Source organism: Homalodisca vitripennis, chromosome 5 (assembly GCF_021130785.1).
Source record: "Homalodisca vitripennis isolate AUS2020 chromosome 5, UT_GWSS_2.1, whole genome shotgun sequence".
NCBI classification, from domain to species: domain Eukaryota; kingdom Metazoa; phylum Arthropoda; class Insecta; order Hemiptera; family Cicadellidae; genus Homalodisca; species Homalodisca vitripennis.
The window spans coordinates 179392249-179405453 of NC_060211.1; the positions used below are offsets into that span (position 1 = coordinate 179392249).

General features: G+C 32.8%; 1 protein-coding gene across 2 annotated transcripts in view; it reads left to right on the plus strand.

Moving 5' to 3' along the window:
• The first annotated feature begins 998 nt into the window (after nt 1-998).
• LOC124363252 (NAD kinase-like) overlaps nt 999-13205 on the plus strand; it is a 203231-nt gene continuing 191024 nt past the window's right edge. The window contains exon 1 of one of the 2 annotated variants that reach the window (XM_046818441.1): nt 999-1228. The gene's annotated coding sequence lies outside the window, so the exon portion shown is untranslated. The remainder of the gene's footprint in view (nt 1229-13205) is intronic. The other variant, XM_046818443.1, reaches the window with a different exon arrangement.

Consider the following 13205-nt stretch of genomic DNA (forward strand, 5'->3'; position numbering starts at 1 on the left):
TGGATCTCCATGCAAGCAGTATATTTATAGGCTTATATAATATTATATTAAAAGATAAACATGATAGTTCGAATATTTCTCTCTGGATCTCCATGTAGTTATGTTTGTTCAAAGACAATCTACGAGCATCATAAAAATGTTTTTTTTATTACTTTAATTATTTTCAAAACATGATTTAATCAATATTAACAATATTTTATTTTTCCATCTTATAATTATAAGCAACTCGTTTTAAAAATGAAGCATCTTTCGATTACATACCCTATTTGAAAATATTGAATCTATCGTCATCTGAAGGCAAATAATATGAAACGTAAATGAACTTGCAATGTTTGATGTACCCTCGCCCCTCACATCGGAGATGTTGATGTTAGCAGATTTAAATTTCTGACAATGTTAAAATGTGGGGTTCTTTTTGTAAACCCCTGTTGAGGAATTCGGCGTCAAAACAAACACAACGTTTGGCAGAGTCAGATCTCGTTCGATGCAACGACACATTAAAAAAAAACAAATCAGTCTATTCCAAAGTGAAACACTATGCTCCACTCTGTCGCTGGATGTCAGTAGACGCTTCCAGTGTGCCACGTCCCATTATTTTCCCCCTACATTAGATAGTTCGCAAAGCTCCGCCTCGCTATCCAACACTGCACTTTCTGTGTGTTTGGGTATAACATAACTAACATGGTTGTTTGTACATCTTAAGCAAGTGCGACCTTCAAGGTTGTGACCTATGGTTTCAAAACTAGGAGATGCTTTCATGTATAACTGGTGATAGATAAATTTAAAATCAAATATACAACTGAAATGTTACAATTAAAGTATTCTTGGACTGGTAAATAAATTTAAAATTATTCCAATCCGCAAAAAAAACACGAGCTGAAAATAACGATACTGCTTCTAACTCAACAGCTGATACCCCCTCCTTCTCTGTTAATCCGTTTCCATTTCCCTGTTTCACTCCCTCCACCTATCTATCTTTCTTTCTATCCATTCCATTCCAGTTTGATTTGCGGTTGTGTCGCGATCTGACTGTTGTCTGCTTGCTCTGCTGTGTGCAAGGGATCTATACGCTCGGTTTGTTTGTCAATGACGTATCACTGATAACAGTTTTAAACTATATCTTTCAGTGTTGTTGTAAACACTTTTCTTAGCGCTCGTGTTAGTGTTTTGCTCCACCAATTTATTTAATATATATTCGTTTTTTTGTGTATATTATTAACCTGCCAAGGTAAGGTTATAACAGTTATTCTTATATTATTCATAGGAAAGTGACCTTTAAATTAGGTTAGGTCTAACCGAAATGACAAATGATCCAGAACATAATATTGGAACATTATTCTGCATATTGTCCATGCTATCTAAAATGTTAGGCTCCAATTCGTTTATTAATTTCATTAAAATGTCATTAAACTTCAACCTACAAATTAAAATACAAATGTAAATTAATTTATACATGTTTGTCCTAAATTATGATAATATTTTATTATACTTTTTAAATAACTACTTATTTTAATTATTGGACTTGCGTTCAGATGCCGTTCAAACTTGTAATTCAGATGGGTTTAATGTTGTCTTTTTAAATAATGTTACTTCTGTGATAAATAGTATTCCAAACTCATATCAGAGTATGTCACAATACCTGAGTAAAGTTACCAAAGATGTGCCTGTGTGTGCTGTAAATAGATTTAGTTTTAGTTGTGTTAAAGGGGAGGAGGTATATCAAGCTATTCACTCATTAAATAACAGCATAAGCTTGGAGTGGGGTAGGGTACGACAAGCGGACCCGGTCTTTTATATCGAAGAATGTAATCATCGATACCTAATATTCGCATCTCAAATCCTAGACTATCAATCGATATAAAGTATCTATAGTTCCCAATAACAATCATATGTGTTAAATTAAAATATGGATCTAATATTTAAGTTACAGTGATGAAACAAATTATTATAACCAAAATTAGGAAAACTGAAGACGGCCATATTGGCTCCTCTCACAGTTACAGTTGTTTCTTTCCCACAAATTTCACATAATGGGTTTTTCTGCACGAGTCCAACATGTTGAAGTCATGAAAAACATGTCTTATCATCTTCCAAAGCAATGTCGTTTAATTTTCTAAAATTGACTGTCATTTGTTACTTATATAAAATTGAAATATTACCTTACTGACTTGTATTATTTTATAGTGTTTACAGCTGCTGATATAGATTATTTAAGTTAATTGTTCAAAATAATTAATCAGTATCGATTGATTGTATCGATGGTTATGATTAAGTAATATCGTTTGCCAATTTCAATATAAAAAACCGGGTCCACTTATCGTACCCTACCCCTGACTGTCTGAATTCTTTAGTTTTAAAATTAGCTGCTCCGTTCATTGTTGAAGTCCTTAGCTATTTGTTTAATTTGTGTATACAAAGTTCAACCTTTCCGCTGTGTATGAAGTGGGTTAAAGTGGTGCCATTGTATAAGTCTGGCGCAGTTTCAGATTGTAATAACTATAGGCCAGTGTCAATAGTCTCAGTTATATCCAAAGTCTTGGAGGTACTGTTAAATAGTCAAATTGTTAAGTATTTTGAGGGTAATTTATTTTTTTTTTTAGTGCCAGTATGGTTACAGATCTAATAAAGGGACTTGTAAAGCTATTGTAGAGTTTATGAGGGACTGTATATATGGTATAGATATGAAAAACAAAATATATGGTAGGTTTTATGACATGTCTAAGGCTTTCGATACTGTATCACATGCTAAACTATTAAATAAGTTAACTTTCTATGGTTTTGATAAAAGTTCTGTAAAACTTGTACAATCTTACCTTTCTCTAAGGCATCAAGCAGTATGTTATATTAACTGTTACTCTCAATATCTTCCTGTAGCTTCCGGCGTGCCCCAAGGTTCAATTTTGGGCCCGGTTTTATTCATAATATATATTAATGATTTGTCTGCTTCTCTTGAAATGGATTTAGAAAGAAGATTTAGTTAGCTAGCTACTTGGAAGGAGCCGGTGTTAACAATTCAGAGTGTGTCGAGTTGAAAACAAAGTATGATACTTATAAATCATATAAAATTGGTTTGCCTTTGGAGTTAGCCTCAAAAGTGTTAAATTCTGAGTTCTGGCCAAGTGGAACACTAATATGTGAATACAATCAGCCTAAGCCTAAAAATAATAAGGTAAGGAGTATGGTTTTTTTAGGCAAACCCAAACTGTAGTAAATAGCAAAGTTTGCACTATAGCCAGGCCAACTGTAAGAAGGTTTAACCTAATTGTTTGGAACTGTCATGGACTGAGGGAAAAGTCGGTCCTCAGTTGAGGCCCTTGGTCACACAAACAATAGTGATATCATTTGCATAACGGAGCATTGGCTCACTTTGGACGAGATATCTCTTTTAAGTTTGCCTAACTATGTACTGGCATCCTCTTTTCTGTAGGACAATTCACTCACATGGTGGTTCGGCTATATTTATTAAAAATAATCTAACTTTTCATGAAGTACCTTGGATTAATAAGTTAGCTGTCGAATTGCTCTTTGAAATATCGGCTGTTTATGTGGACACTTTAAATGCTCTTGTTGTTTGTTTATAGCCTACAGAGTACCTAACACCACGGATATTGACAGGTTTTTATTGTTATTTGATGATCTATTGCAAACTGCTTCCCATGTGAATCATGAAGTGATCATCTGTGCTGATTTTAACATTAACTTTCTCGAGACCAAGGACAGGAACACTGTGGCGTTTAGTAACTTAGTTGGAGGTTACGGGTTGAATATCATGTTGAATAATTCAATTACACGTCCTGGGAACATCAACAGGGCACCTGCATAGACAACATTGTCACTAGTGTTCATCCTGATAGATGGACGGTAAAGGTAGTTTCCTACAGTGGAGTCTGATCATTTTGCGGTGTCAACTTCCATGGAGCTGTCTACAGTTTCGGAGGAGGGTAGGACAAACGTCTCTTACTAGGTTGGTTCAAGATAAAGAAACTCTTACCTTTTTGAGAAATTTGAATACCATGAACTGGTTACCTGTTTTACAGCTATTCAGCTGCTAGTGATAAGTTTTTGTTGTTTTTTAATTTATTTATGTGGGTAGTTAACTTAACTTTTCCAATTAAAACTGTCAAAAAAAGATCTAGTGTAAAATTCTAATATTAATAAATGGTACTCTCTCCTGATTTAATAGCTCTTAAGGAATCCTGTCTACATTACTATTATTTAAGTAAGGATACAAATTCTCAATATTTCCTGGATGCATATAAAAGGTTGAAAAAACATTTACCGCAAGGAGATTAGATTAGCTAAACTCAGTTATAATAATTCATTGGTGGCTAACTCTTCCAACAAACCTAAACAACTTTGGAACATTGTCAAAGATAACCTCTCTGTCAATAGTAAGGCTAAAGCCAATACCAATAATAGTATTAATTTAACTGCTACAGGTTTCAACAATTATTTTATCAACAGTATTAATGAATCTAGTCAGTAATATACCAAATAGTATTTTTTAATGTTAGTTTTTATCTGTCAAATGTTTATAATAATGTGACTTCTGTTTTTTTTTTCGTTTACTCATGTAAGTGTTGAAGATGTTTTCTCAGCTATAAATTCTTTAAGTAACAGTAATAGTCAGGATGTCTTTTATCTCAATTCTAAAATCTTAAAGATAAGCAGTTATTATATTTCTGAAGTTTTATGTAATGTTATTAATTCATGTTTAGATGTAGGTTATTTTCCTGATAAACTGAAGATAAGTAAGTGATTCCTGTTTATAAGAAGGGCAGTAAGGATGAGTATCATAGTTTTCGACCTGTGTCCCCTTGTACCTGTGTATTTCGAAGGATTTTTGAGAGGTTAATAAGCCTACAAATTATTAATTACTTGGAACGAAATTGTTTTGCTTTCAGCCAAGCAGTTTGGTTTTAGAAGGAATCGCACCACTTGTGATGCGGTTCGTGCCTTTCTTCAGGCTTGTCTGGATGGCATGGAGAAGGGGCTTTGTGTGGAATCAAGGTTCTTTGACCTCTCAAAGGCCTTTGACACAGTGCAGCATAAATCACTGTTGGTTAAGCTTAAACATATATGGGTTTTGATCAGATGTCTTTGTCTTTCATTGAGTCCTATCTTAGTAATAGAACTCAGTGTGTGTGTTTTAATGGGTCGTTATCTAGTTTAGGGATGTTGTTAATGGTGTTCCGCAAGGATCTATTTTAGGACCACTTTTTGTTATCATATATATTAAATGATCTGGCCAGCTATTTTAGATGATGATAATACACAGTGTCACTTGTATGCTGATGATATTTGCCTAAATGTTACTTGTGAAGACAAAATCACTGATATTATTTTAATTTTAAGATTGGTTTACTCTCGGATTGGTGCAATGTTAATAGTCTGTCTCTAAATTTAGAAAAGACACAAGATTTAGCAATGTCTTTAAATAGATGTAAAGAGATTCAGTGTGTTAAGTTTCTTGGTGTTTCTGTTTGCAATCTGATTTAAAATGGTTCTCTCACATTAATTATATTTTACCCCAGGATCACTAGAGGTATCTTATATTAAGAAAATTAAATTACACAGTTTCTAATGATGTTCTTCTTCTAATTTATTATAGTTATAATACATTCTTTTTTTAATGTATGGTGCCATCTATTTTGGGCCAACTGCTCTTACTCTCATTGTCTGTTTGTCTTGCAAAAGCAGGCAGTTCGATTGATTTGTAAAGCTCCAACTAGATCCCATTGTAAGAATTTATTTATTAAGTTACAACAAATTATGACAATTCCATGTAATCTACATTTATCAGTGCCTTATTTATGTAAAACAGAACATACATCTTTTCAAATCTAATAGTGATTACCACAGTTATGAAACTAGAAATAGCAGGAACTAAAGAAATGATTTAGTATCCTACAGTACAACACAAAATAGCTTTAAATATACTGCCATTAAAGTTATATAATCATCTGCCATTATACTTTAAAAATCTACCATCGAAAAGTTTTAAATGCTGTATTAAAAGATTGTTAACCAGACAATAGTTTTTTTATAGTGTTGATGAATTTTATGCTATAATTAGTTAATGATTATTTTATTGTATTTTTGACTCTGCCTGTACAATTATGTAATGATTGTTTTCTTGGCAATAAAGAAATGAATGAAAGAAATGAATGATTGTGTGAGATCATTTGTTTTTGCTGATGATCTTGCTTTACAGATAAGTATTGAAAGAGATACCAATTTGTTACCTGATAGTGTGCTGTTAAGTGTTGACCAAATAGTAAATGATTGGTGTGCAGCAAATTCTTTATGTTTGAATCAGAGTAAAACCCAAAATCTTATGTTTAGTTTAAGAAATGATGTTGATATATATAAAATTGAATTTCTTGGTGTTTATGTACAGTCTAATATTAAATGGAATGTTCATATTGAAATGTTATGTAAAAAGATGGCTAGAGGAATTTTTATGTTGTGTAGGTTAAGATCAATTATTGTTAATAGAGAAGTGTTAATAGCTGTTTATTATGCACATGTATACATAGCCATTTAACCTATGGAATTTTAGTATGGGGTAATGATGGGAATGTAAAATGGGTACTTGTATTACAAAAAAGGGCTGTGAGAGTTATATGTCAGGTGGGGAATAGAACTCACTGTAAACCATATTTTAGACAGCTTAAGATTTTAACTGTTTATTCTATTTTTATATTGGAATGTTTGTTGTATGTAAAAACTCATTTAAATTCTGTGCCAACTAATAGTTCTGTACATGGTTATTTCACAAGAAACTGTAATATGCTTAGATTAGATCAGTACAACTATCATTCCACTAAATCAAACTTTTTAGAAATAGGCAAAAAACTGTATAATTTGTTACCAAACCATATCCAACAACTTAGCTTAAGACCTTTTAAAATGAAAATTAAATGTTTGTTGTTGGATTTCTGCTGTTACAATATTGAAGAGTTTGTTAGTTTAATAAGTCAGGTAGATAGACTTAGTAATTAGTCAAATAATCATTAAGCCTAAGCATGACGTTGTGTCGCATTTGTGAAAATGTTTACCACAATAAATTTTCTGATTCTGATTCTGATTTATTTGTTTTAGGTGTAGATCAATCTTAAACTGTTATCTAATTTCTATAAACAATATTCTTGCATTTCCATAGCAAATTATGAGGCACTTAAACTATTTTTGCACAATAAATTAACATCAAATTTTGGATGTCTTGATCTGACTGATAGGTACTAAATCAATGGATGTTTTTCACTATCGCTATCATTGCAGGGCAGCATGGAAAGAGTTGTTGCAGCCCACACTAATGGCCAGAGGCATTAATGTTAGCCTGTTTGACTATGAACTTAGTTCCTTTGTGTAGAGTATATGATAAGCAGACATGGTCTTTTATATCAATATTAACAAACTATATTGGTTATTTTCACTTATTGATATAATGAACCGGGGTAGAGTTCACAATAAGCTTACCCAGTCTTTTATATCGATATTAACAAACTATATCATTGCTTATTTACACTCATAATCAATCAATACTGATTACTTAATTCAAACAAAATTAACACCATGTAACAAATATAAACATATGTTCAAACTGTAAATGTAACATGATAGAATTTATAACCGATCTAATTAAAAATTGTAGTTAGTTTAAAAAACTAAATGAAATAAAATTTAAAGTTGATAAACTCTTGTTTTCTTGGTATTTTTGTTGTTGATATTATATTTTTGTTATCTAATAAGATACTTCTATTACGAGTCCTAACTATTTGTTTTATGGTCATGGTTCCTTTATTTTTTATATATTGTTTCATGTAGGCCTATTAAATTAATTATTTTTATTTCAAATATATTACTTTTATTTAATATTCCAGATACGTTTATAAGCCAACATGTAATATACTTTGACAATATATACTTATATCAATTCATGTTTCTGTTCGTTGATATAAGAAGTATCAATGATTACACTAAGCAATATTTAAAAGCTTTTTGTTCTCTGGCCATTACTTTTTCGACTTTTTGTGCTTATAAGGCTTCTTACTCTTTGTTTTTTCCTCTCCTCTCTGTTGTCAGTTTATAAGTATTTTCTATCAGAAAAAAGTAATGTAATATTAGTAAATAGGGCGGTAGGTAACAATAGTCGTTAGTGGTATTTAACTCTTCAAGATAGTTTGACGGACACTACTTGTCTTCCAAACTTATAACCTGGTTTGAAGATGATTTATTGAGAATTAGGATATAACAAAACATTAGTCAGGATGGCTAGATGGTCTAATGTGCATCTCTCGGACGCAGCAGTTGGCCTTGAAGTTGCAGGTTCGATTCCTGTACCTGACATTAGGGATTGTTGTGGTCTGGTGTACACTTACGAGAGTTATTTGTCCGTGGTAAACTTGGTGGCAGGACCAACCTTGATCCTTTTTGTTTTTACTACTAAAAAAACACTCGATTTGTGTTATCTTATGTTTTGAAATTAAATCATGACCATAATTTATTTATTTATTTATTTATTTATTATTATTTCAACGGCATCCGCCAATATACAATAATTTCACAATATTTTCATGCAACTTAAATATAACATCAACAAAATAAATAACAACTAATTATTTGTTAGCCCAGTGAGCTATTGTGAAGTGCCTGATGATGGAATCTTTGATTCAGAAAGGCCTTGCACAGAATAAAAATTATATATTGGAAAATGTTGAATTTGTTTATACTAGTGATAGTACGATAAACAACTAATTAAATTACAGAAAGTAGTGATTATGCAGTGGAATAATAAATAAGTATTAAGATTTGTGAAATAATGTTACAATAGTGAAAAATCACAAACATCATCTCCAACTGATATTAAGGGGAAAAAACTCTATCACTCATTACTGTTGCAGTCTCTTTTTAAGGTGTGCGATGCTGTCATAAAACATATCACCATCGGAAGGAATGCTGTTTCCACGCCTATGAAGTTGAGCAATAGGACCGTGATAGCTGTAATTGTTTGAGTGGTGGCAGGTTGAAAACATATTCCTGGATCTGGTTCCAGCAGGCACCAAGAGGGATATCCTACTCAGAAGCTCTGGTGAATCGATCGCCCCGTTGATAAGCTTGTGCAGGAAAATAATATCAAACATTCTCCTTCTGCACTCCAGCGTAGGCAGAAGAAATTCCTGCTCAAGTGCGGGGACAGAGACCTCCCGATAGGCTGCACCTCTCCGGACTCCTTGAAGTCTGCAAAATTTGTTTTGAATACTCTGTAGTTTGTGAATATGAGATGCGTAATGAGGGGACCAAACAAGAGTACAATATTCCAGATTAGGCCGAACTAAAGCCTTATACAAGAGCAGTAGTGTCTCGTCACCGAACGTCCCTCTAGACATTCGAAAAATGAATCCTAGCATTTTGTTTGCCTTCAAAGATACCGCATCAATGTGTGCATCGGGTGACAAATTTGTAGTCAAACTTACTCCAAGGTCGTTTATCGAGGTCACTCGCTTGATGTCGCCGGATACAGTGTAATTGAAAGCAACAGGATTCTTCAGACGACAGAAGGTGATTGTAAGACATTTGGTTGAGTTAATGACCATCTTATTATCATCTCACCACTCAGCAATTAGGTTCAGATCACGTTGAAGATTGAGACAGTCATCACGAGAGTAGATTTCTTTGAATATCTTGAGGTCATCTGCGAAGAGGAGATATTCCGATGATAGGTGGCTGATGATGTCGTTGACAAACAAGTTGAAAAGAATAGGGCCAAGCTTGGACCCCTGTGGGACACATTAACATAATAATGGTTAAAAACCCATTTAAACCATAATAACACAAAACGATGAAAACCCTTGTGATAAAACTACCATGTTGTAGGGTTCAAGGTATATGACTTCATTCTCTAAGTTGCTTTGAGTAACCTATTATTTTCATGTCTTTGTAGCTTCAATATGGTCAGGTGCATTTTATAGACAAACAAATCTTAATTCAATTTAATTCTAGGTCTACTAGAAAAAAAAATAAATTGTCAGGCTGCTTGATCTATAAGCCTGGTTTTCTTCTATACTTGACATACTTTTTTTGCATTTTAAGTTCATTTTATAAATTCACTACATACTGTCAATCACTGAATATTTAACAAATATACCTTTTATTTAGTTAAATATTTGTTCAGAAAATGTCAATAAATAATTGGCTAATCGGCTAAGATTTAGTGAAGCCTTATTTATCACTTGTGGGGCTGGAAATATTCCATTTCTGTCTAATATTTGATCTGTCTGCATGATATCTCAAAAACGATCCAACCATTACACAAAATTTTGCATGAAGCTTCATTTATATATATTAGTAATACTGAGTTCTATTGTGGTGCATGTCATTGCTTGCAATTTAGCTGAATGTTAGTGAATACTTTTACTGTTGATCTCATGTGTAACCATAATAGCATCGAGAAGATAGCAAAATAAATAAATGTGTTAGCACAACAAAAATTGGAAACAAATATTTTAAGCTATTGTTCCTATTTTACATACAACATCATATTTTCCTCACAATATTGAGAAAGTAATAGGAAGTTGCCTTTTATATCACTTATAAAATACTTTGTATCTGAAGTTTTATGTTCTGTGCCATAATTAATATTAACTATTACCCGCGGCTTTGCACACAATTTTGTGCTGAATAACGTAGACTTTATAAGCATATCTTTCCTAAATGCATTGCATTCATGAGATAAGTGATGGCCAATATAAGATATTCCCATTCTAAATTACATCCAACATTCCAAAATGTTTTAACAGCTCAAAAGATTTCAGTAGTACTTAAATATCTTAGACCAAGGAGAGGAATTCTAAAGTCGGAGTTTGTTAGCTTTCTTAGTGATAGCACGTATGATATAATATAAAGGAGTGTTATAATTTTGAAACAGAGGTAAACATTTTTCAAGAACATATTATTTTAGGTTTATGCGAACTTTTGACACGATCGAACATACTACCTAGTACATAACAGGAGTACAAGAATCTAAACAATAACACTTAAATATTTTCAATTAAGTTAATCCCATTAAGAAACATCTGTCTGTGTTTTGTAGACCACACGGCTCACTGTATTTGTTTGTATCGTCAGTTTTCATTTTTGGAAAGTATAAATATCTGTTAACATGAAACAGAACAGTGAGAGTCCTAACTTTCTGATCTTTGTTCGTTATATCGTCAGTCTAGGAGTAATGTCAACTTTTATAAACGTCATCAGTGCAAAACATACTCAATCGTCCCTCAATGATTCCTCAGCTATGAAAAAGTTGCACTTTGTGTCTGGTGCATTGCTTTGTGATGATCAGAGGCTCACTGCGCTCCTCCAATTACAGTCATCATGGAAGGGATGGCTCATTGCTTTGTGATGATCAGAGGCTCACTGCGCTCCTCCAATTACAGTCATCATGGAAGGGATGGCTCATTGATTTGTGTTATTGCTCGTTAATATTCCATGCCACAGTCTCAAGGAAAGCCAATACTGTGTACGTTGAGGACACATATTGATAATTTTGCTCATTGATTTGTGTTATTGCTCGTTAATATTCCATGCCACAGTCTCAAGGAAAGCCAATACTGTGTACGTTGAGGACACATATTGATAATTTTGCTCATTGATTTGTGTTATTGCTCGTTAATATTCCATACCACAGTCTCAAGGAAAGCCAATACTGTGTACGTTGAGGACACATATTGATAATTTTGCTCATTGATTTGTGTTATTTCTCGTTAATATTCCATACCACAGTCTCAAGGAAAGCCAATACTGTGTACGTTGAGGACACATATTGATAATTTTGCTCATTGATTTGTGTTATTGCTCGTTAATATTCCATACCACAGTCTCAAGGAAAGCCAATACTGTGTACGTTGAGGACACATATTGATAATTTTGCTCATTGATTTGTGTTATTGCTCGTTAATATTCCATACCACAGTCTCAAGGAAAGCCAATACTGTGTACGTTGAGGACACATATTGATAATTTTGCTCATTGATTTGTGTTATTGCTCGTTAATATTCCATACCACAGTCTCAAGGAAAGCCAATACTGTGTACGTTGAGGACACATATTGATAATTTTGCTCATTGATTTGTGTTATTGCTCGTTAATATTCCATACCACAGTCTCAAGGAAAGCCAATACTGTGTACGTTGAGGACACATATTGATAATTTTGCTCATTGATTTGTGTTATTTCTCGTTAATATTCCATACCACAGTCTCAAGGAAAGCCAATACTGTGTACGTTGAGGACACATATTGATAATTTTGCTCATTGATTTGTGTTATTTCTCGTTAATATTCCATACCACAGTCTCAAGGAAAGCCAATACTGGGTACGTTGAGGGCACATATTGATAATTTTGCTCATTAAGCCTTGTTAAATTTTGTAGCTATGTTAAAATAATGTACAGAATAGACTAAGTTGGTTTGAGTATGTCACCGATTGATCTTTAGTAAAAGATAAATAATATTATTGTCATTCATACTTGCAGCTCAGTATTACTCTCAACTGCGGAACTGGGTCGTTTCATGGGATATACAGGGATGCGGAAAAGTCTGGAGACGTTTAATATTTTTATTTTAAATTGGAAAACAGGATTACTAAAAACGAATTTTTGTATGTTCTGATCAACTCTCTACCTCTGATGTAAAACTGCCTATGAGGAGTCAATAGATATTTTTAAATGTAAAAATAGGTTTTATGCACATCATTTGTAAGATGTGCTCAAGGAAAGAAGAATGCTGCACATTTCAAAAGGATAATTAATTTTAAAATGATGGTTATTCAAAGAAATGTTCATTAAGCCGTAAAATTAATTAAGCTGAAAATTTGGAAGTTGCTATAGTTAGTTAAATTATTTAAATTTAAAAAGCTTCTGAGATGTTTGAACATATGAAAATAAAATCACTTGGTATGAATATTACAGGAGTATTCAAATTGTTTGAAAGGCAATTGAACTATAAAACTATTCTTGACATAGGTTAACCCGTAACGCTTTGTTTTTGTTCTGTGTATTGTACTAATGAGCAAATTTTAACTGATAGAGAAAGTGAGGAATCTCTGAGAACATTCCAATGTTTACATAGGAATTCCCAAATTAGATAGCAATAACAAAATGATGACCATTTGGGTGCCTTTATCCGAATGATCCCTTTATTAAT